The sequence below is a fragment of the Ambystoma mexicanum genome, chromosome 7p (genome assembly GCF_040938575.1).
Source record: "Ambystoma mexicanum isolate Mex_15411 chromosome 7p, UKY_AmexF1_1, whole genome shotgun sequence".
Taxonomy (NCBI): Eukaryota; Metazoa; Chordata; class Amphibia; order Caudata; family Ambystomatidae; genus Ambystoma; species Ambystoma mexicanum.
Genome location: NC_090939.1, coordinates 533,337,458 through 533,363,076, shown reverse-complemented (window position 1 = coordinate 533,363,076; position 25,619 = coordinate 533,337,458). Strand labels below are relative to the sequence as shown.

Below are 25,619 nucleotides of genomic sequence, written 5' to 3'. Positions count from 1 at the left end.
CAAAGAACAGATTTCCAACAAGGAAAGATAAAATATTTGTGTTTTTTTGTATTTTATAGTTTTAGGGATTTTTCTCTTCTATTCATTTTGCTTTTACTGTGATGGGAGGAACTATGAAAAAGAAATTTAGGCCTACAACTAGGACTAGGGAAAACAACAGGAGTGGAAAAATAACGTACTCGTTATTCTTCAGGTGGGCCTTTCATGTGGCAGCATGGAACTGCATGGAACTGCCACAGATGTGTCACCCAGGCCTCTCCTCTCCCCGGCAGTGTGGCACCACTGCCCACACAGATCGGGGCATAGCAGATGCTGCAAACCTGGTAAAAGAACTCCCAGGACACATGGTGTGACCTACTGCTGCTCCCTGCAATCCTTGAAGGCTCCCGTTCAGGGTGCCATCTCCTCTTGCTACTGATTATGTCCAAAGGATTTCCCTGCTGCAGAGTACCTGAAGAGAAAGCAATGATGTATTTTCATTCCAGGTGCCTCAGCATTCCTGTGGTCATGAAGTGGGGCCGTCTAGCTGGGCTAACAATGCAAATAGTGCACCAGACCCTCTATCTAATCCCACTCTCCGGGATTCCCTCCGCCCACACTGATGCCACTTGTGCAGTTAACTAAATGTGTCTGATCCCATAATCAAACAATCTAAAACAATATGCTAATAAACTTTTTTGTAAATCTGGATTTCCAAACCGTCACAACATTGCCACCTCTCCTAACCCTTCTTCCAACTCACTCTTATCACTTACACAAATGTCCAACGCCTGTTTCTACGAATGCTCCTACCTCTTTCAAAGACCGCCAAGATTGAGACCACATGGCTCCTTAGATAGCCAGTGGGTTCAAACTTTGGGTTCAAACTTTTCATAAGAGCAAGGTTGATTCAAGGTTTCTGAACCACTTGAAATGTGGGTGGTTCGAGGTTCAAATGAATCAATTCACCCAGCACTGGTCCTCATGGCAACAGAGCCAGGCTATCCCGGTGTCTAAATCTTTCAAGATTTCTTTCTTTTATTATGACTTATTTATTGTCTTTTATATTTTGTTTTGATTAACCATTTCGTTGTCTTTCTATTTTTGTAGTTCAATGAATATATTTTCACTTTTGTCATTCCTGTAGCTCTCAGCTTTGCATCGTTCCTCTGGACAGGTGGTTGTCAACAGATCAGGGGGTGTGAGTCCTTGCTGTAAGAGGTCTCTGGTTGGCACTGCCTTAGACATCATGATATCTCCACCTTGGACCTATTGTCTGAATGTGTCTCCCCCTCTCAAGTTAGGTGCTGCATTTTTTTCTTTCCTCTTGCAATGTGTTTTACTTAAACCCAAAAGCTCACTGCTATAGGACTTTTAGCTAGTTGGTTTATGAAAGAAATAAAAATGAATACATAATGACACTGCTGGCGCATTAGCTCCATCGTGCTTAGGATGTATTTGCATTGCTTGTGTTGTTGCGCATTTCACAACAGCTCAATTATCTCAAAACGTGAGTTTTGTATTATGGGACACAAAACATGGCATTTAAAATCATCATACAACATCGATTTCTTACAAAATAGCCACGTAGCATCCGCTGAGACTGCTCACTCACGTTGCCTAATTAGCATTTTAGCACTGTGCCTCTCAGTGCATGTCGGGTGCTTTATATCATTTTCGGTTTACTCCCCGTTAAGAGCCTGCGCTCAGCATTCATTGAGACAATAAGTGGATTTTGTAGAAAATTACCCTGAAACCGCGCACTAAATCCAGCTGAGTGATTAGCGTATGTTAATGCGTGAGTGTGTGTGGCTGAATGATACCGCACTGAAAGGCTTGCCGGGGATTATACCACGGAGGGGGTTGTGGGGGGGGAAGTAAAACATTGGTTTATGAAATAAAATGTCCTTGAGCCCAGTTCACCGGTTAATCCCGTGGAATCCTGGAAGGTAATGAAGCATAAAGCAGGAGTCACTTGTCCTGACATCAGTGTCGATAGTAGAATGAAAACGTTCTGAAGCTTTGCCATGTGATCGACTCTGCAGCAGTGCCATTTACCTCGCTCGGCACACAGAGCGGATGGGGCTCAGAGGAAGACTGGCAACATGTTGCCTGAAAAGGGGGGTCGGAGGGAGTTTACTTTTCTGGCCCACAGCGCAGTGGCCCCAACTTCCAGAACAAGTAAACTCAATACCAACCCCACCCCCCCCACACCTTCTCAAGAATATATAGTAGACATTATTGACATTTCCTTCATTTTATGCAACATAATTTTCAGTTCTGCTTGTGTTTTCTTACAGACCCGGACCCCTGAAAACTCTCCCACTTACGAACCATAGTAAAATGATCTTTACAGGATCATGTAAGTGGTGAATGGGAAAGCTGGGATTTGAGCCCAGTTTTCAATGTGTTACAGTATGTGATTTGATGGCAGGCTACATCCCATCCAATCCCATCGTTCATTGCTGAACCAGGGGTTCTAGGTTTGCTCTCAGAGTCAAGCATGAGCCGTCATGGCAAAAGACACATACCTGGTTTCCTGCCTCCCCAGCCCACAACAGAAAACCCATACCTGCACCCTGTGTTCTGCACCCCACAACCAAAGACCCTCACTTGTCATTCTGTCTCCACACTAGCATGCATGACATAGCTAACATTTAAATTATTTGTAGAGTGACACTATAAGAATATAAACCCATATCATATACAGATAGTTAAGGAAAATAAGGCGTGATTTGCTCAGGATCAGATAATGCATGAAGTGTGCATGGTGGGGATTTCAGCCCTTCTTCTGGTTCCAGTTTCTAATTCAGATAGCAGGAGAGTCTTCATCTTCTCCTATTCCATCTGTATTATTAGAAACAAAAAATGCATGCTGTAAAGTTGTTATTCAAGGGCTAAACTGGTATACTGTTCAATACATTTGGTTTTCAAAGGAACAATTTATCTACAAGGGGGAAGCCCATTAATCATCTGTACACTGAGCCAAATAAATCTGAGAAACAGACATTATAAGATATTTATAATATTTATAATGACAACTTACTATAATTACAATCTCAGTGTGTACACTCGCGTGTACTTTCAAAGCACCAAGTCACATTATGACGCAATTTGAAAAAATATGAGAAGTATTAATTAAAGCATATATTAATAAGGCAAGTATGCATCACTTAGAAACAAGAAAGGAGGACAAACCAGTCTCACAATCGGGTGCAGTGGCATGCAGGTTATGTAATCCAGAATAGGCGTCCCCAGCACCATGAACCCAGGGGAGAACCAAAACAAAACACATCCACAAAGGGGAGAGAGGTTCATGCGAACAAGACCATAGAATCAGTCAGTGGAATATACTGCCCACTGTGAGGGAGCTAAATATGGGGATAGATCAGGTCAAGGAACATAGAGAAGTATTCAATCAATCTTTAATAAACACATATTCAATTACCATACAAATAAAAACAGCATAAAAACACGTAATTAATGCTGAACGTATCCAGTTAAAGTGCATATTATTTTACTAGCCATCCTAGGATGTAAGCATAAGTGCATTGTGCATAACTTAATTCAAAAGTACATAACATCCGTAGACAGCAAAAATCCTCAATTGGTACCCAATCTGTATTCAAACAAGGGGATATTTTGTAACCAATTTATATATATGCCAGAATTAATTAATGAGGCTTGAGGAGTTGTATAAGGCACCACAACCAACGCAGGTCAACAATAATCAATATTTTCTGCGGGATAGAAAAGGTTGTGCCTTAATCAAGCCCACCAATTCGTTATAGAAAACAGACAAGCGGGGTAGCATCAATATATACTACAGCAAAACCTGTGCTTGTCTCCAATCTGACCAAAGTAGTCGGCATGCAGGTTAGACATAGATCACAGTAACACAACCTGCTGACCTACCATTCCAGATGTGAACCCAGTCTCATTGACCTGTTTTCCTTACCCATCCTCCTCCTGTGTCCTTACCTTGCGTCACATTTTCAATGCCCTTCTGTTTCTTACAATTAACTTTCAGACCTATGGTCCCCTGTTGCTCCATCCATTAACTATGAGCTCAATACCCTTCCCTTACTTTGCACACAACTCCTTCCCTTGTCCATATTGCTTAGTCACCAATTGCTTGCCACTCACACCCTTTAATTGCCCATCACACCAAGCCCATTCCAAGCCCTCACCTCTTTTCTTTACCCTGGCTTACAGTTAGACATTAGACCACCTTGATTCGCCAATCAGCCACTATCAGACACAACAAGTAGCAATGATTGGGGTCTTGCTGGTAATTGTGGCTATGGATTCTGGATACAATAGTCAAGCCTCCAGCAAATGAGTGTCTGGGTGATTTGAAGGCTGCTGTCCTGGGAAAGAAATGGTCTGCTGGCATTCATTAGTTTCATGATGTAGGTTGCTAAGGAGGCTATGGAATTGACCTGCCACATTAGCGAAAAGGGTGGCATCAAGGTAGATGCCAAGTGCCTTTACATCGCTGGATACTGGCATGGAGATCCCCTCAATGGTGAATGAGCTGTGAGGGAACCGATAAGAAGGATTTTAATTTTGTCATCGCTCAAACAGAGCAGGGGAAAGGCCATACAGGCCTTAATAGTTTGGCACACTGATTTCAGCGTATCGGAGTCAGATGCATAGTTGCCGGAGAGAGGGAAAAGGATCTCTGTGTCATCTGCATAGTTGGTGTATGAGACAAATCGTTCATCTAGCAGATTGAATAGAGGTTTTGTAAAATTGTTGTATAGTGTGGGGAAGATGTAGGAGCCTTGGGGGATGCCACAAGTGACTGGGGAAGAGGTTGCAACTGCATTCTCCATGAAACCTCTTGTGTATCTATCAGCCATGTGATGGCATCTGGTGAGAAGTTAGCTGCTGTGAACAGGTGCTGGCACAGGATTTTGTGATCAGCCATGTCCAATGCAGCTGACAGGTGAAGCAGCAGCATGACTGCAGCCTTGCCTACATCCTTGATATTATCCAGCTGGTTTTTTAAGTCTAGTAGAGCAGATTTGGTTCTGTGGCCAGGTCGGAAACCTGATTGGCGTAGGGCCAGCATGTTGTTGGCTTTGAGGTATTCTTGTATCGGAAGATAGGCTGCTCGATTGAGGATCTTCAGAAGAAATGGGACAATGGTAATGGGACAGTAGTTGAAGGAGACCTCTGGGTCTAAGGTGGGTTTCTTGAGTAGTGGGAGTGTTCATGCTTACTTCAGGCTAGACAGCACTTGACTGGTTGCAAATGAGGAATTGATGAGAGAGGTGAGAAAAGGTTAAAGTGTTTTGGTGCAGTCTTTGACAATAGAGGCTGGACATGTGTCCCCTATGCCGCGAGAGGGTTTAAGACCCTTTGTAAGCAGGAAGAACACCACTGCTTCAACAGGATGAAAGTTGATTTGGGGCTGGTTGGGTTTGTCAGAGGGTGGGGGGTTCAAGTGTGTATGGTGAGTAAGTGGAGTTAGTACCATACTCACACTCTGCACCAGATTCCCTTGCAATACCAGTACCATCCAAGACTGGTACGTGAACCCTCCCGCACATAGCATACCTGCCCATGACATGCTTAGTCTTCAAGCTGCAATCAAGTCCCCCTCAGGCATCACTGTTAAATGCCTCTCACACTCACCCAACCTTTAGAACTGCCAGCCAAACTCACCCGGAACATAATGAACAATGCACACAATAGCTGGCCACCTAACACTCTTAGAGTCCTTGAGATCTGATCTCGGAATGATCTCATGCCCAACGTCACCAAACACACTCTGAGCTGCAGCCCCAGCAGCATAGCGAATACCGTGCTGCACAACCATCCAACCGCCCACTACGGGATGGCCCAGGATCTACAAGTTCCAGCACAGAACTGAAGAAATATCCACAACATGCCCCACCACCCCACTCACCTCTCCACTGTACAGAACTGGCCTCACAAGCCACAGCCCCCCTTCAGAGCCTCCAATGAACAGCCCATTAGCCCTACATCCCCTCAGCCTGACTCTGGGTATAATGCAACTTTCTGGAGGCATTGTGCAGCTGGCATTACACATGACAATCTAGCGACCTGCTCCTTGCCCACTTACCCACCTTTACCCAGGCCTGGCAGCACACATAATGCAGTACCCCAATTGTGCCCTTCCCAGGTCACCACCAGTTTGACCACTAACTGTGCACCCCTATCGCACCCAGCCTTGGAACCTGCCTCCAGTCTCTTGACTAGCAAAAGGACCCTTAGTGGACTGCTTAACCTCTGGCTACACCACCAAACTGTGCCACAAACGCCTTGTCCTGCTCTGAAGACTAGAGCGGCCGCCAAAAGTCAGCAATCTCGTCTTGCTACCTCACAACCTAGCCCCTCTAGGTGTAATTATTTGGCATCTTAACATGTGTTTCTAATGTATACCTATACAAAAAACTATTTAAAAAAATAATAAAATGTATATGTGCATGAATACTAAGAGAAGCTTGTTCTTGTAAATGCAGGATCTGTTACATTATTTCAGGTTGGGCTGTTCTTTTCACCTTAACTCACTTGTCGCATATTTTTCTGGTGAGGACCCAACTACAATGTACTGTTTGGAGGTAGGGTTTGCATGACCTCCATGTTTCTCACACATGCAACACCAGCCAACTAGAATACAAGGAACCAGGTCGCCGGGCTTAATTGGTTTAAAACCCAAAAAACCCACTTTCAATTTACCGTGTCATTTGGTCTTTCAACAGCCCTGCTGATCTTTATTCAATCTCCAGTTAATCAACCAAAGAGGGATACAAATGGCCGAATACCTAGCAAACAGGGATGAAGAATCCAAACACCTGTTCTCTCAATGGGGAAGCATGGCACATGCTTTTCCTCCAACCACCCCAAAACGTGAAGACCTCAGGTACAAATTTATGAAACTACAAAGGGTCTCTTGCAAAGAGATCGACAAGTACTGGGAGATCATTTCTCTCAAAAACTACCTAACCAATAAACAAATACCTAGAGGATTTAGAGTACTAATATTCCCGGATTTTACGAGTGATGACGACAAAGATCTTGCTGAACAATGGAAGCAAAACCTCAATACCAGCTCTTCAAACATGTTGGAAATTCTAACTGAGCAGGCAACGAGAGAACACAAAAAAGCAACCGATCAAATAGAGACAATTAAAAAGGAAATTGTGGAAATTAAATTACTAGAGAGAACCAAAGAAAAGAACTATCAAAAATTGCATGAGATACTTAAAGATTACCAGGATGACATTAAAGTAAGGAAGTTATGCAAATTATTCTGTGATGAAAGAGATTATCGAGAGGACCGTGTGTATACTTTCCAAGACAAATATAATCAGTATACCAAACCCCTATCACGAGGAAGCACACCAAACACCCCTTCTGCATGCTCGGACATTGAGGACAGTGAGAAAGAGACAACAAAAGAAGGAGAACAAATTAAAGAGCAAGAAAGGACAGGCTTCATCAACCGAATTCCCAGATACAAAAAAGGGAACAGGAACGCACCCCGAAAACAGGTCTGTTTTCAACTACCCAGCAACTCGGACTAAGCTCAACATTTACCAGGAGGAGAGGAAGCACGGGGCGTGGTGGACTCAGGAAATCCCACTGCTTTAGAGGATTACACAGACTCACAAGGGCAGGTGCGAGAGGGGCAGCCAGGCAAAACAAATAACCAATCTGGTCATCAATCTATCAGATCAATCTCTGTCAATTCAGCACGGGGCGTGGTGGACTCAGGAAATCCCACTGCTTTAGAGGATTACACAGACTCACAAGGGCAGGTGCGAGAGGGGCAGCCAGGCAAAACAAATAACCAATCTGGTCATCAATCTATCAGATCAATCTCCGTCAATTCATTTGCGCCCACATCTAACTTTTACAGTACAGAATTAGATATCGATCTTTTCTATTTTGTACGTAAACTAAAACTCAAGACATTTTTTGACTACAGCATCAAACAAATCTTATGAAAAAAATGGAACCTACTAAAACTAGACCAACACATAGCAAGATTTGTGAAGAAAGGGCCTGAAATCATTTACAAAAGGGCAAAAATCCTGAGAAACAACTTAAGCCCATCGTTACTCCCTGAGGTACCAACAATCCCTGTACAAACCTGGTTGAAAACAGACGATGTAGGCTTCAGAAAATGTGGGACCTGCACACTATGCAAATATGCTCATCCGAGTACCAAGATGTTTCAGGGCACATATGGAAAAAAGAATCAAGATAAAGGAAGCAATAAACTGCTGATCAATAAATGTTGTATATGCAATAATATGTGTGTGCAAAGATTTACATAGGCAGCACGATAAAAGAGCTACGTACACGTATTAGAGAACATTTGACCTCATTGGGAGCCACAGTCCTCTGCTGCCTCTTGCACACCATTGGCAGCAAGATCACAAGATGGATCACAAGGAAGACATCAGATACATCGGATTACAAAGAGTTAACCTCAACCGAAGAGAGGAAGACAAGGAAAAATGACTCTGTCAAATAGAGGCCCGTTTGATCTGTAAATTTAGAATGTTGGAATTGGGTCTAAATAAAGACAGTGAAATGTCAGCTTTCCTGTAAAGGAATATTCGAATCTGATCACCAAGCATTGTATTTTATGTCATGTGAATATCTAGTTATGATTATGTGAGTTATTAACCATCCCAACTTGCATTTGCTTATGTATTTGAAGACGTGTAAATTAATATCATTTCTATGAAGAGGATAGTATGAATAAATTAGAAAAGAACATAATTTCTACACATAAAGTTTAGATACTGATGGGTTCATTATGAATGTCAAACCTTTCCTTATTCAAACACAATGCATGGTCTCTTTGCACATACACACACATACACATACATACACATATAGCATCTTCCTCAATCTGCCATGTTCCTCCCTTTGCCCCCTTCAACAAATGCAGAATAGGACTGCAAGACTTATCACATTGAAGAGGAAGTATTGTTCTCAAATGTTACTTCTATTTTACAGAGCTTCTGGTAAATGTACTATGAGAAAAGTGTCAGCATTCCAATGATTACACTTTCTTGTCACCGACTGATTGTAGTATTTTAGTTGCACATTTTCTTTGTCACACAAGGAAAAGGTAGTATTTTCTCAAATTACAATGTTGCTTCAATGTTACAATGCCTTTTATACATGTTCTACCAGAAGTGTGTCAACGTTTGAATGATTATACTTTCTTGTCATCCATTTGTTATGTTTTTCCTTTTACCTACACTATACACGTGTATGTGTTTCAACCGCAGGGCTTTTTCAAGGCTTTGGAAATCATTCCAGAGACATATCACCATGAATACATTGGAAATGGTCCACATTAATCACAGTTCTAGTACAAAAACTGTAGAATAATAAACAAAATGTACAAACAAGTAACATTAAATAATTCATGGTGGAGCAAGTAAAAGCAAATTTAGTTAAGAAAAAATAAAAATAAAATAGGATCAAATTAATTCATTAAATTGATTAATGTTTGGAAAATCAAATATAAACACCCCATGCACCAAGATTAGTAAGTCTGACTATTATTTATAGTTTATTCTATAATAATAGATTTGTTTGAATCCTATTGTTTGAATCCATTTGAATTAGAAGATCTTAAATAGCTTATGCTTAGTGGACGATTACTCAAGTATAAGTCTTATGATATTAATACATTTATCATATAAATCCTAATAATACAATTCTTCATTGTTTATCAAATTTGTCTTACTTTAACCCCAACTCATGTAGTATGGTTAATACATAATTATAAGTGCTGATCATAACAGAGAGTATTCCTAATAATATAAAGATTAACTGATGTTCACCAACAGTTTGTGCCCGCTTTTCAATCTTCTAAAATGATTGTGGACACCAATTGGTTAAACTCCTTAATTAGTTGAATCTACAAAACATATTTGTATAAGAAAAAATCCGAAACACCTCAGTAAACCTAATAGTAAAGGATAGATTCAGATTGATATCTTCATCATCATATGTTCATTTAGGAAAGTATCCATACAACATCACAAAAGGCAAAAGACAGTTAAAAAACATTTGCCACCACTATTCAGAATACAATGAATCCAGCTGCAGAAAGTAAAACTGGACAAGAAAACCTGTTACAGCAAACACATATGTTTCTCTATGAGCAGTTTTACACAAATCAATGGCATCAATAATTTTTCTAATATTATAAAGGTGAAAAAGAGGAACAAGCCATAATTGACGAATGGTGCTTAGTTGGGGTGCCAAAAAAAGAAATGGAACACATCCTCAGGAGAAAATGTACACATCAGACTTATTTTGGTGTTAGATGTGTGCCAATTACAAGTGAAGCTCACAAGTTGTAGGATTCCTAAACAAGACTTGGTATACAAGGTCCTCTCATGGGGCCAGGAGAGATATTTTTCAAAACCCAACTGGATTTTACATCTCATGTATTGGGTAACAAATGGTTTCCCATATGATATGATATGATATGATAAGTCATTTATAACGTGCCTATACACTGTTTCTAGTCGCGACAAGTCAAGGGAGGGAAGACAGAGGGAGGACAAGACAAATGATCTCACTAGGCCTTTTGTCATTCAGATCGTGCACGTTTGGAACGCAAAGTGCAGGTGAAAGGGTGGGTGGAAGTGCCAGGGTGAGGGAAGGGGGAAGTGATATCAGGGCAGCAATGCTCTAGCCAGGGTGGCGCGGCTCTGGGTTAGTGGAAGGAGGAAGGCGACTGTAGGGGTTACAGTTTCATCCTCTAGTGCACTTTAGGCCCGGATGCAGTGCAGGGGAGACTGATCATGGAGAAACCTGGTATCAGGATGGACTCTGAGGGTAGCCAGCAACCAGTCAGTGCAACATATATGTAGGCCAGCAGGGGAGAGAGAGAGAGAAAACAGAGAAGTAAAGAAAGGTCTTGAGCTGCTTCCAGCACTTCAGGTGATCATGCTCAAGTTTGAGAGGGGCAGGGAGGCCTTTCCAGAAGGAGGCACCTGCAGAGCAGAGAGAGCTACCCCCCACTCTCTGCCTGGAGAAACGTCTGACCCTCAGAGAGTTGGAGGTAGCTGAGCGAAGGGTTCGAGAAGGAAGGTATTTTGGAATAGAGAGTTGGATGTAGTGCAGGCCCTGGCCCCAGAAAGCCTTGTGGACAATGCAGAGGGTCTTCAACTTGATCTTTGTAGCCACCAGGAGCCAGTGGAGAGATTTCAGGTCTGGAGAAATGTGGTCCCTGGTATTGAGGCCAAGGATATGACTCACAGTCATGTTCTGGATTAGTTGCAGAGGGAGGAGAGTAGAGGAAAGCAGATTGAAAAAAAAGACTGTGCAATAGTCCAGCCTTGAGAGAACCATGGATCTAGAGATGGTGAGCTTCTGGTGGAAAGTGAAAAAAGGAAGAATACCTCTGAGGAGGTGCAGCTGGAAGTGGGACTTCTTGGCAATGTCTGTGATGTGAGGAGAGAAGGAGAGAGCAGAGTTGAAGATGACGCCAAGGTTTTTTGCCTCACAGGAATGACGGAGTAACAGAGCCCAAAGAAGGCATCCAGAGTGAGAGAGGGAAAGGGGAGCAGGGTCCCAATGAGAAGGATCTCAGTCTTAGTGGCATTAAGGCAGATATCATTAGAGGATCAATCAATCCTGAATTGTGGATAGACAGTCAGGAATGAACGAGAGAGGAGAGCCTGAAAGAGAGCTGAGTGTCATCCACATAACACTGAACATTAGAGAAGGTGGAAATCAGGTGGGGCAGGGGCCAAGTAGACATTGAAGAGCCAGGATGAGAGGTTAGAGCCCTGTGGAACACCACATGTGGAGAGAGAGGTAGTGGAGAGAAAGGACCCAAGTTGGACCTGGGAGGGTGGGTCCAGGATGAAGGAGGTTAACCACCCCATGGCCTGATCTGTGACGCCCAGGTTGTCACTGAGTCGATTAACCAGCATGGAGTGATTGACCGTGTCAAAAGCAGAGGAAAGGTAAAGGAGGATGATGACAGAAGGTAGGCTTGAATTGAGACTAGTGGGCAAGTCTTCACAGGTGTTCATGAGAGTAGTTTCCATGCCTCTGGCTACTCTGAAGCCAGACTGATGGTCATTGAGACAACAAACAGATTCAGCGTGTAGAGTACACTGGAAAATGAGCAGTTTTTCCAGGTGTTTGCTCAGGAAAGGATTGATGGAGATTGGGCGATATTTTGCTGGAAAGGTAGAATTGGCAGAAGGCTTTTTTAGGAGGGGGTGCACAAAGGGGTGCTTGGAGAGAGAGGGGAAAGTTCCAGTGGCAAAGAGTGTTTGCAGAAGGGTGTCAATGTGGTCCTTGATGGTTCTGGTGAAGCAAGAGAGCCCCTGCTTAGCTGACAATTTCATAGATCAGACTTGTCTTAAAACATTGTCAGGTGTTATGGGAGAGAAGGAGGGGAAAGGAGGAGATGATGGAGTAGCAGCCACAGGTGGATGAGAGACATAGGGATAGAGGACAAGAAAATAGAGGACAAGATGTCCTGAGTTTAAGTGGTGAAGTAAGAAGCCACAGCCAGGCATGGGAGAGAACAGGAGAGGTGGAGGCTGCCGAAGGATTGGCCAGCTCCTTGCAGATTTTAAAGAGTGTGGCCGTATTGTTAGGGGCTGTAGAGACACAGGCCTGGATGTGGGCTCTCTTCTTTGACAGGACACAGAGTCTCTATTGCCCTTGGAGCAGGAGGCAGGTCAGTTTGTCAGAGGATGCGCCCGATGCCCTCCACTTTCTCTCAGTCACTCTACACTTGCGTTTCAGGGTAGCAAGGTCAGAATCATATCAAGAGTTGCACTTGGAGGTAGGCTTCAGCCGGATTTTCTTGACAGGGGAAAGGACATCCAGAGAGTTGAAGATAGAAAGGTGCAGGTTAGAGAGGGCTGTGTCAGACTATGAGTCAGCCACAGGCATAGGAGCAGAGTAGAAGGCAGAGGGAAAGGCATCCAATGGCACACACTTCATGGGCTGGATGGCGAGAAGGTAGGTGGCAGTGCTGGAGGGGGGGCTTTGCCTGGGGGCCAGTGAGCTTCAGGTGAGAGGAGAGCAGTAGGTGGTCAGTCCAAGAATGTGGAATTGTGAGAGGGTTCATGAGGGGGATGTCTGAGGAGATGAGCATATCCAAGTTATGCACGGCACAGTGTGTCAGACCAGTGGGTAGATTGGAAAGAGAGTCTCGTAGAGGTTGCAGAAGAGCTTCGCGGAGTGATTAGAAGCATTCAGTGGATGTTGAAGTCTCAGAGGAGGAGAAGGTGAGATGTATAGGCAAGGAGAGAAGAGGAGAGGTCAGCCCACTCTGAGAAGAAGAGGGTGACTTGGCCAGGTGGCCTACAGATCGTGTCCACAGTCAGAGCGAGGCCAGGAGTGATAGAGAGGTTGCAGTCCAGACATTCAAAGGAAGATTATGCCTGTGTAGGAATGACAGAAGCAGGGACCGACTGCAGGAAGATCAGAGCTACTCCACCTCCGGGACGGTTGGTTCTGGGTTCGGAGAGGATTTTGTAGCCATCAGGGAGGAGATTGTCAAAGCTCGTGACAGAGCTGGCCATGAACCATGTCTCTGTGAGTGCAAGGACATCCAGGTCTAGTTCTTCGATGAGCTGGCAGATGTCAGAGGAGTGTTTGACAGCAGAGCAAGAGTAGAGAGTAGCAACGTGGAGCAGGTTTCCATATTTGAAAGACTTCGGTGGTGGGGTACAGGCTTGAGGTACACCCTGTGGAAGTGGTAGAGGGGCCCGACAGTGGGCAGAGGTGGTAGAAGGAGGTGGCATATTAGCCAGACAGTAAAGTGCCAGGGATGTTCTAATAGGAGTAGCAGGAGAAGGAAGGAAGTTGATGAGACATGGGAGACGCCTATCGAAGAGGAGGACATTGTGCTGAGGGCCGTGGGCCAAGATGGTGCCATTCAGATAGACATTAATGATGGTCTTGGAGGAGAAAAAGGAGGACAAGAGGACCTCCCACCAGTGCCACCATTAATGGCAAAGGAGGAGAAAGTAGAGAGAACAGAGACCATATCAGGGGGCCATAGGTCTGGAGACGGAACGACAAAGAGGCTGTTGATGAGAGTCTGTGTGGAGGAAGCACTGATGTAGGTATCAGCGATAGGGAGAAGATGGGGGAAATGGAAAGCACCACAGAGGGTGCGAGGGGAAATACGAGGAGGAGGGAGCAAAAGAGAGAGGAGGGATGCACAGCACAGATGCGCAGACTGGCGGGGGTGTCAACAGTAGGGAACACACAGAAGGAACGGAAAGGAGCACACAACAGAACATAGGTACTCCCATCGGTGGGGGCCTAGGGAGTGGGAAAGCCTAATGAGACACATTTAACAGTACAACAGTTACCACAAAACACCCAGATTGAACTTACCTAAAAAAGAGGGAAAAAGGCCTCGGTTTTTTACACAGAAGCACTGCAAAATACCTAGATTCAACTTTCCTAAAAAGAGGGAAAAAGGCCTCATTTTTATAAGACAGCATGAATGCAAAAGATCCAGATTCAACTTTCCTAAAAAGGGAAAAATGCCTCATTTTCTTTTTACGCAGCAGCAATTCAAAACGCCCAGATTCAACTTTTCTAAAAAGAATGGAAAAGTGCTCGTTTTGTATCACAGTATGAATGCAAACCACTCAGATTCAACTTTCCTAAAAACAGGGAAAAAACACTAGTTGTTAACACAGCAGTAATGCAAAGAATCTGACTTTCTGGGGAGAAATGAGAGAAGTCTAAATAATACAATTTACTGGTATCATTAGACAGGGGTGGGTCTGTTTTAGTGGGGTACAGTGGACCCTGCCCCGTGACCACCTACCTGATAGGTTGCAGCAATACACAATACAGATGGAAGATGGGGGCATTGTGGGTCTAGATTAAAAGAAGTACACAGCTGTGTGTGCAAAAAATGCCAGAATAAGAAATTAACAAAAACAAAAGCAGTGTTGGATAGCAAAATGTGTGGCGAGATCCGCGTGCAGTAAGTACCTCCTTGTTCCAGAACTCGGAGGCGAACACCTGTAGCTGCAGCAAAGAGGCTGGTGGCACAGGGTGCCAACAGGTTTTGCTGATTTTCTGGGAAGCAAACTTCACATTGAACAAGTCATCCATAGTCGCCGCAGGACTTGAGAACCACTGATGTATCCAATAGCTCCCCTTGGGCCAACTCCCAATAAGCGAATAGTTGAATCACCAATTAATTCCAGATTGTCCCATAGATTGCCCATCCCAATGTTTCTTAGGTTGTTCTTTCTAGTTCTAATTTGAGGGGGTTATTAGGAGCCCTCTGTGATACAAAAACTGATAACCATATTGTCTACACACAAATGACCCCATTGGTCAGCTCCCTAGAGGGCAGCAGGTAAAGCCTGGGGCCTACACATTTCAAGTGTTGACTCTATAACATTCCCTGCTCCTGAACATTTCTTTAGTGTAATGTCCGATTTGACTAACTGGTTGCACCAGGTTTCTTTATTATCGAAACAAACCCATAGTCAAAATGTGTCACTTGTTCGATTGTTACATTATTTAGCTTTATGTGAATAGAGGGTGACATCTTCCAATTACACGTCAAACCTTAGTTCTTGTTTAATATTTTGTCAGGTCTTTGGAAGTGCAAAGTTCCGAAAATAAATTGAGAGCTGTCCTTAACCCAAAGGGTGAGGTAGATAAAAGGAAGGCATCATCGGTGAATAGGATACTTCTTAACCTTTCAGAGTAAATAGGTGGGGCATCAAGAGAGGAGTTTAGCAAAGATTCAGCAATGTCATTGATGAACAGCGAAAACAATAAGGGAGCCAGGACACAGTCTTGTCATATGCCTTTGTCCACTGGTCCCTAACAGGTGCCTTATTTTCTGTGTAAAGAAACTTAATGGTGTGTACAAGTTCCTGAGGGATACCGTTGCTTTCTAAGGATGGCCATAATAGATCCTGCCTAACATTATCAAATGCTGCTCGATGGTCGATAAACGCCATAGAGAATGGAACATAATTTTGCATCACATATTTGTGGATAATTAGGGCTAGTCTGAAAGATTATTCGATGGTTCCGATTACTTTTCAGAAACCCGCCGGTGCGTGAGACAGAACTCTATTTTCAGTTTCCCACAGGTTGTGCCTCGTTTCGAGAAGTTTAGCATACATTTTACCCAAGTGGTCAAGGAGAGGTTATTATACATTCCCTAAAATGAGTCAACTTATCACATTATAATGATGTTATGTAGTTTGCTTAGCTATGTTTTTTTTATGAGGGCGATATTAATTCTCAGTGTCAGTGTTTCTAGTACAATTGAAAGATGTATATCAGAAACTTGATATTGAGTAAGAGGCAGTCATTGCGCTTTTTATTAAATCCCAAACACGGTCCATTAATCATGCATGGTTATCATCTTGTAGCCGACTTGAAGCTGATGAGGATATGTGCCAGTGTGACCATGTATGTATTGGAAATGATGGAGATATTGACACCCCTAAAGTGAAGTGAACTGCATGCACAGGTTTATAATGACATAACAATTGGTCCAGCTGAGAATGGTAGGCACTGTTGTTGATAAACATGGTAAACAATTCTGTGCATAGCCAACCATGTTCATAGGTGTACACAGTTATCATAGAAGTTAATGAAAAACAAGAGTGTTATCCAAACGGGTCAACATGGAGGCGATACACTGATCCATATCTATATGTATCTCTCAAGTAATATTCTTAAGTGTGTTTCACTGCCACAACAAGAACAGAGGATGAGTTCAAAAGCACACAGTATAATGTGATTGCATTCAAGATGGGGAATCTTTTGTGAAATAACCAATGTTTCATGTACAACTTTCATTAGATTACAACATTTTGCATTAATGAATGTGTGGGTTTTTAGTGTGCTTGCCAAGTAGTGTGGTAATGATTGCATGCTACATCGAGAGGACAATTTAACAGTTATGAGAGAGTCAATTTCCTCAAGTTCAATCTTGTTGACTCTGAAGTTGACATCAGTTGCTGGGCAGATTATTTAGATTCACCAGTGACAAGGAGATAATTCCACAAAGACCAGTGGATATGGCTGTAAGATAAAATGTAAGAGAGTGTCCAGGTTGCATTTTTGAAGAGTGGAGGTTATTGGAAATCCAGTTTTAGGTGCCCATTTGTGGCAGAGGGATGATTGAACATCGGCATACAAGTAAGGCACCACTAATGTGTATACATGTTATGAGAAAGCTGATATAACAAGAAAGGGTGTCAAAGATGCTAAACATTTTCTTTGATATTTGTGCTTTTGTGATTCAGTGTTTATATTAAGCATTTTAAGATGTAAGTGGGTCAGATCCTCAGTCTATGTTGTGTTGATGGCATGCAATGCAGTCATTAAGGGATTTCGATATATTCTGGCATGGTGTAAGGGCTCTACATTGTTGTTTCATATGCTCCTGGAGCCTGCTTTTGAAGGCTGGATGAAACTATAATCTAGGGGTTAAAGAGATTCCATAGTCTTGTGTTGTCATTTACAAAGTTCCCAATGATATACACTGCATGAACATTTGTAGACAGTTTACAGAGTGGGAACACTTGGAGCTATGTGCCTGGAGGCATATTAATTATTTTGGTACAACATTAAATGGCTCCTGTCTGTGTTGTTTTGAGCAAATGCTTGAGGTTGCTGGCAATGCAAATATATCTTCCTTTAGCAACACTGTCTATCTATTTTTCGCACCCTCTTAATGTACCTGTTAAAATCCAGCAGTTTTTACATTGGGACTCTTAACTCAATGTTTATGTTTACTGTCACAAAGAGGGAGTGTCAGAATATCTGGAGATTGGAACATGGAGTTTATATAGACGTCGACCGCAGGCTTTGTGGTCAAAGTTATAACTAGTTGGCAATGATAAGGGTATTGAAGTTACATGATGACCAATACATGGTCATAGAACAAATGTTGAGAAAGAACAACTAGGCAAACGTGTTAGATAAAATAAGTAACTATGTGGTGCTGAACGTATTTGCTATAACAAGTTGCTATAACAAGTTTGTTCATTTGGTATAGTGCCAGTTCACAAAAACAGAGTATAAAGCTAGAATGGCAATTCAGAAATATATACAGAAAATCAAGCAAAAAAAGATTAACACAGAATCAATAATACAAATATTACTAAGCTAGCAGAAACATTTTCAAAACCATACTGAACAAAAACAATTGATAATGTTCAAGGGTGAGACAGAAAAAAAATTCAGAACCCATCTGTGATAAGAGATAAGAATTCAAGTACAACTAAAACAAGAAAGGAAAAATTAAAAATATCACTAAAAAGAACTTTGCAGAATCTACTAACTATAAATTTACTTTTTCCCACTAATTTGAAATGCTTTGATAAACACTAACCTATACTTTATAGGTTTTTCTCTGATTAAAGTGCGTTGAGGATTTGGTTTCTATCACTTGAACATCTTACTGTTTGCACAAACCAAATACCATCCCGAGATGATTGAAATAAAATACAGTTTTGATAGATAGACCATGTTTAACACAGATTACAAACGTTTCTCAAAAAGAAGGTTATACATATGTTTAAACAGTTATTGTTATCATGTAACATTCTATTCCAGATAAATTCTCTGTTAACATTTTCTGTGGATCGTACCAATTTTGCAAAGTACAAAATACTTTGGCTCTTTAGAACCGGACAAATGAGAAGTATGTGTTGCAATGATTCAACTACACCCTCCAATTTGCAAAAACGCCTCCATTTCCACTTGTCCTGAATGCAGTTTCTTATGGATTTAATTAGGTTGGTTGAAAGCACATTAAACCAATAATGCATAAAATCATTGCGTAGGGTCTTACATGGATATTTTAGTAGGTATCCATCCATGGTTGGATACCATTTCCATGTGGAGCAAACCTGTTTATACGTTTTGGTTGCTAGAATTCAACTCTTGGTGTTCTGCCAGTCAAAGCCTATAAGGCTTTCTTTGATTTTAGTAGGCTTATTAAGCAATGATGTAACAGACATTCCTAGATAACTAAGATACTGCATCGTCTCTAAGTGTAAGATGTTCATAAAAGGGTTAGTTTGTTCCTTATTGGCACACATATATAATTCACCCTCACAGGACATTTTCCCTTTTCTCAACAAACGCATTCTTTTCCAGACTACATAGGTTGAAAGAGATTGTAGACCAAATTCGTATTTAATTAATTCAATCGGGATGCATTTTGGTAAAAAGAATTGCTACAAGGGTACCATAGAAAATTTCCCAAATTTCCTTTCAATAGATCGCATTTGCCTTATAGCGACTTCCGCCTTAAATTTTAGATGGCATTTTATGATGGTAGTTGAACCTACCCCAGAAAAGAAATAGCCCAGATATTTAAATGCCACTTGGGATCTAATCAATTTCCCTTCACATAGCCAAGTAAAAGCACTCTCCCTTTTGATAGATCGACCGAATCGAACAATGATCGTTTTGGCTGGATTGATTTTTAAAGATAGGTCGGATACAAACTTTTCAAAAACTTTGATTAGCTGTTGGAGACCCACCTTAGTATTGTCCATTAATAAAAAATAATCGGCATAAGCCATCCAGGAGAGGCTAACATTGTTCAATTTTGGGGAGAGTAAACCTTTATTGGTCAGTGGAGTATCTGCCCCACTCACATATAGGTTAAATATAGTGGGAGCCAGCATGCAGCCTTGGCGAAGGCCATTAGGAATTATAATTTCTTTTGAGAGATGACCTTCAGAATTCAATCGGACACTCAATCTGGTATCAGAATAAAGTGCTATTACAATGTCAAAAAGATGTCTTGGCATGTTCAGATTTTTCAATATTGGCCATAGGGTATTTCTGTCTACGAGGTCAAATGCCATACTTAAGTCCATAGATGCGACAAAGATAGGCCTTGAACCTAATTTCATTGGTTTGGCAATCTGACAACTCAAGATTAAACCATCACAATCAGTACCAATTTTCTTTTTGAACCCAATTTGTTTAGGGTCCAGGATTTGATTATTGAGAATCCATTTTTGAATGTCAGCAAGAACCAGAGAAGCAAACCGTTTGGACTCAGGATCTGCGATAGCAATTGGCCTGTAGTATTTGGGACTCAGCCGAGAATCTTTTTTAAAAATCCAAGACTGAGGAATGTATTTGAGAGACAAAACATTGTCAAACAACAGATAAAACGTTTTGGCCCACAATACTGGATTGAGTTTCAGTAGTTTGTTGGATTAGTTGTTGGGACCGGGAGCACCCGAATTTGTAGATTTTTCAATCAGACCCGCAATATTTCCAACTGAATGGTCAAGAGACGAAGCTATTCCTGTATCTTTTTTTATACTCACTATTGTCTTATTCTTAGTGTAGAGGTTACAAACGTGTCCCAACCCACGTCTTCAGTAATAACATTCAATGTTAAATCATTCTGTGGTCTTTCCAGATCATTGATCAAGCTCCAAAAATTAGAGGAATTTACGTCCCGGAAAGAATTCAACATTGCCTCACCATCTCGTTTAGAGCGGATCCCTCTATGATTAATTAACACATTTTTGTATCTTTGTTTAATTATTTTTTTCAAAATAGTGTTTAAAGGTAACCCAGATCTGTGTAAAGACCTTAGTTCTTTCCTCAACAAACATTTGCATTTTTGTACCTCAAGATTGGTTGAATGGTTATTCTTTTTACGTAACCCGATCCTTAGAGGTAAACTATCCTCAAGCCTGATAATGGTAGTTGAAATGTTGTGTGTGAAATTGAAAGCCGAGTAGTGATCTACACGTCGGTAATGAGACAATGCATCATACTCACTTACCATCGTATCTGTACATTTTTCAGTTTTTTTGTGCCCATTTTATTCTATTTCCCTTAACTTTTGACATTATACCATGGTTATAAATTTTGACTGTAGGGCATTCAATAGAAAGCATACAGTGATTGACTCATTAATTTTGAATTTCAACAAGCGTTTCGACAATCCATAAGACAAAAACATATAGTCTAATGTTGACTGATGCCCCCTAGCTTTCCAAGTGAAGGGGTCATTATATAGGAAGTCAAGACCCCATACTTCAGCAAAGTGTGTCCAAGTTCTACCTCTCAGTTTGGCATTCAAACCTATTCTAACCTGTGTACCGATGGACGAGTAAATAACATCACCAGACAAACGGTCACATTTGCAATCGGCATTTATACCTCCAGCAATAACAAGTTGCCTCCGTGGGTTTTCTTGCACCCAAGTTTCAATTTCAGCTCGTAAATTGGACAGTTCAAACTCTAATTGCTGATCCGATTGCTGACAGAGGTTTCAATAAACGTTAACAATGAGTAAAGGAATACCTTCTTCTTTTGCCCCGACCAGATAAGAAGCCAAGAGAAAACATTTGGAAACACACCAATCCCCAGTTTTAATTAAATGACTAGAACACTTGGCTGCTATTAGAAAAGCCACCACTAGGTCAGCCCTTCTTTCCTCCTTGGGTAGTAAGTGTTGACATATCATAACATTTCGAACAAAGTTTCACTGTGGACCAAGATTCTTGATTAAGAATAAAATCATGATACATTGTTCATTAGGTTAGGAAAACCCCTTGACTTCCAGCTAAGCAACTTTATATTATTTAGCGCGCTAAAGAGGCTTGCCCAGCTGATTCAGCGTATCGATTCATTCACACAGAGAGAGGGCCAACCATCTGCAATCTTGTTTGTCAGAATTGAAATCAAGATCACTGATTGGTTTATCATTACTGGAGACTGTGCCCCGTTCATGACCTGCAATCCTGGGTGCATTTGCTAGGGTATTAGTTATTGTGTAATTCTATTCCAAAATATCAAAACCTCTACATTGCAGCTGTTCAGCTTCTTTCAAAAGAAATTACCTGATCAGTGGTGATGGAATAATCAGGCGTACATAGTCATATCTAAATGTATGTATGAAGTTGACTAAAAGTATGTCTGCTGAGGTGATTTACCTTAACTCAGGGATGGATGCAAATACTGATAAAATGTAAGATCTATTCAGCGATATATTTCCGCTGTCGTTAAACAAGCATCTCATAATCAGCCCAGGTAATTCTGGGTGAACCAATTTTCTTAAATCAGTATCCATCAGTTCCCTGCCACCCTCAATTACATTAACAGTCTCATAATACCCATCTTCCTTGGTCTTTTTGACCTCTTGTTCCATCTTTTTATTTGAGTTGTTTAAAGTTGGTATAAGTGGCGGCTCTGGGTCACTGAAATTATGCCTCTTCTCTACTGGAATATAATTTTCTGTAAATATCTTGAGGATCAATTGGCATATGTCATCTTCCTTGTAAAGAGGGTCAGAGTTGTTCGGCCCTTTACTAGCTACTTTGGTCAAATTTTAGGTTGACCGATCTTCCTTATTGCACACATAGGTCATACAAGGAGGACAAGGTTCATTCTTCTGGTTTGTACGAGATATACTTTTTGAAGTTTCCCATTCGGAACTGCCAAGACCCGTATTGACAGAGGTTTTGCCTCCCCTATTAGCTTAAGTAGATAATTTGCCTGTATCGATGTTGGGTTCAGTCATTTTTACATTCAGAATAGGCACCAATGTAGGGAGGTCCGAGCCTTTGTACTCCGAGCCTTTAGACCCCGATTGGTAATTGTGGCTAACTATCTCTGGTTTGTGGGAGGTTTGGATGGAACCCTTGACAATTTAAAAAACATCATCCCTTTTCTTTTTCATTACCTTGTAGAGTGCATAATCACCCTCTGAGTCTACACTCTGTGAGGCTTGATCGAGGGTCACTTTAGGACAAGGATGAAGATCAGCACCAATAATGCCCTTCCTTGATTTTTCAGATTTTTTTCCGGGTAATAATATCATATCGCCAGCATCCAAAATGTTGTCTCTTAAGTGTTTGTCCCTTAAAAATGTTCTGGAAGATTTATTATTGGCTTTGTTTTTCTTTTTGCTTTTGGCTAATTTTTTGCCCTATCTTTTGGATATTTTTATTTCAAAGTCATCTATTGACTCCTGATTCGGAATCCCAACACCTCAGCTAGACCGATTGTCTTTGACACCCATAACCTTGTTTCCATCCACTCTGTCAGCTATTGCAGAAAGACCATCCATAACCTGAGTGGCAGGTATTATGATAATTTCGTCAGTTGTTAGGGATTTCTCTGTGTCACTTGTAGATTTCTTTATGATGCCGTCCAATTCTTTAATACAGGAGTGAATAAATGTATCTTTGGATGTACAGAGTACTGCTTCCACCATTATTACAGGTAATTTACCCACTTCAGCAGCTAAGTTAAGAATTGCTGCCGTCTGTTTCCTTAATTCAGACAAAATCAGCCAGTTGAAAATACTCAGCATGCCGATGTGTCAGAGTTCATTAATGGTTGTGCACAGTCAGACTCAAAGGGATCAGTGTTACAATCAAACATATAGTCAGATGGTAGGATAATGCTTGGTGTATCAGTGAGTTGGTCATGATTTGGGTTTTTGGGTTTGCACAAACCCGCCAGGGAAGGCCTAATATCATGTGAGTTTTTTATGGACTTGATTGCCTCCTCCTCCACAACTAGTGGTTTGGAGGGGTCAATAGTCTCCTCAACAGGTTTGCCCATTAGAGAGCAATCTTGAGCACACTGTATTAGAGCCTCCTCATCGTCATTAGATTCCGGGAGAGGTAATGCCATTGCTCTCGCTAAACTGGCCCGTCTCGTATTTACTGCAGCAAAAACAATCAGCTCCTGGCTCTTTTCTAATTAGAGGCATTTTGTTTTTCCTCATAGTTAAATGTAATCAATTGAATGCCAAAAAATAAGGAGTGACAAACAGGAAATGCTTATATACCTATAAACACACCACTTTACTTACACAGATTGGCAGCTAGTAATTAATTCCAATGAGCAGTTACCTCTAAAGTTAGACCACCTCCTGCCCCGCCAGCCAAACAGCCCAACAGCCTTAGCACTTCAGAGGCACTTCCGGAAGCGCACGCATGATGCGCGTGCACCAGAGTACCTATAGCTGACGTGCGAGAATGAGGCTGTGGAGAGGTGTGTCAATGGGCGTGGTGGTGGGCGGGGCTGCAAAGGAAGCAGAAAGGAGAGTGAGTTTGCGGCGTGCTTCTTGGTATAACACCAAAGTCAGTATTGCACAAAACTATAACAGATACAAATTCAGTAGTGCACAGAACAAGAACAAGTACTGCTTCCTATATGAGTATCACGTAATTACTTTGTGAGTCTGTGAGACTGTGTTGCTAGGCACTTGGAGCTTCCACTTGGAAACTCGTTCCACAGTATCTGTGATATCCCAGAGAGCTGTTTGAAAAGTATGCAACGTTATCAGTTGTTTCATGAGTAATAAAACACAGTGGGCCTCATTACGAGGCTGGCGGCCGGGAAATGAACAGTGCCAGTAAGGGACTGGTACCGTTCATTACGGGCCACCACATTACAAGGTCTGCAGCGGATCCTGCTCTGGACTCCAGGATGCTAACAATGGACCCGTCATTACCGGGCCTGTTGTTAGCATCCTCCCCATTCCCATTGAGCCCTATGGGGGCTCAAATGGGAATGGGGACATACCGGGTCCTGGTCTCACAAAAGGGAATTACTGGGCCCTCCAGGGTCGGAGTGGCCCAGTAAGTCCCTTTTTTGCGGGACCCAGACCCGGGACAAACTCGTAATGAGGCCCAGTGTTTTTGTGTCATATCTTGTTATGAAGTTCCTATGGGTTTAACACAGCATTGCTTTATTTCTGCTCAAAGGGATCAGATGGATTAATTCTGAATATTGAATAAGTTGTTATTAATCTCACGTGATAGCTTTCTTTATGCAATCCTGTTTGGCTCTCAGACATTGTGCTCATTCCCTACTCTTATGTGTGTAAACGTAAACCACCTGCTTCCTACTTCATTGTGAGGGAAGTGTTCTACTATTTTAGATCTTTGGACCACCATGCTAGTTTCATGTAAATATGACTTGGCTATTGCCTGACCCAGTGATCTTCCTGCGAGATTTGTGGGGAACTGGTGGTAACTATCTGCCTGTACTTTTACAACAAAAAAAAAAAGCTCTACATTAACTAAGGCCTACATTGTGAGGAATGGTGGAACTTTGGGGGATTCGCCAAATCGCTTTACAGATATGGTAGCTACCCCAAGCCCCCATAGTTCCCCACTCTTCCTTAGTTTCTGTGACTACAATGACTTTGTAACAATGCAGTGACATCAATATTTATCTTTGGCTATGTTTTTTACTTCATCTTGCAGATGTTTTTAATGAAAAACTTAAACACACCTTAAAGCGGGGCAGCTCATTTGCTGGTCAGATTGTCAAGCAGACACAATATTTTGCAAATGTTGCAAAATCTGCCACGGCTTTAAGAGGAACCTTGAATCAAGTTCAAAGACATATGCATCTAGCAAGTTGTGTGTTATCATTTGGGAGATCCATTACACAGCCCAGCACTAACATTGTACCTCTTAGATCACAACAACAGATCTTCCTATATATCCCTTAATATAAAGGAAACAGTTGTGCTAGCCAAGATGTTGTATTTCTTGTTCTACCCTCAGGAATTCCTTGGCACCCAATTTAGCACAATCCATCTGTTCTTACCATGAACATTTGAAACACTGTGATTTCCC

General features: G+C 41.8%; 1 protein-coding gene across 3 annotated transcripts in view; it reads left to right on the top strand.

Annotated features, from left to right (window-relative positions):
* Nucleotides 1-25,619, top strand: part of MYO16 (myosin XVI) — a 3,167,675-nt gene that overhangs the window by 1,270,155 nt on the left and 1,871,901 nt on the right. The gene's annotated exons all lie outside the window — the stretch shown is intronic.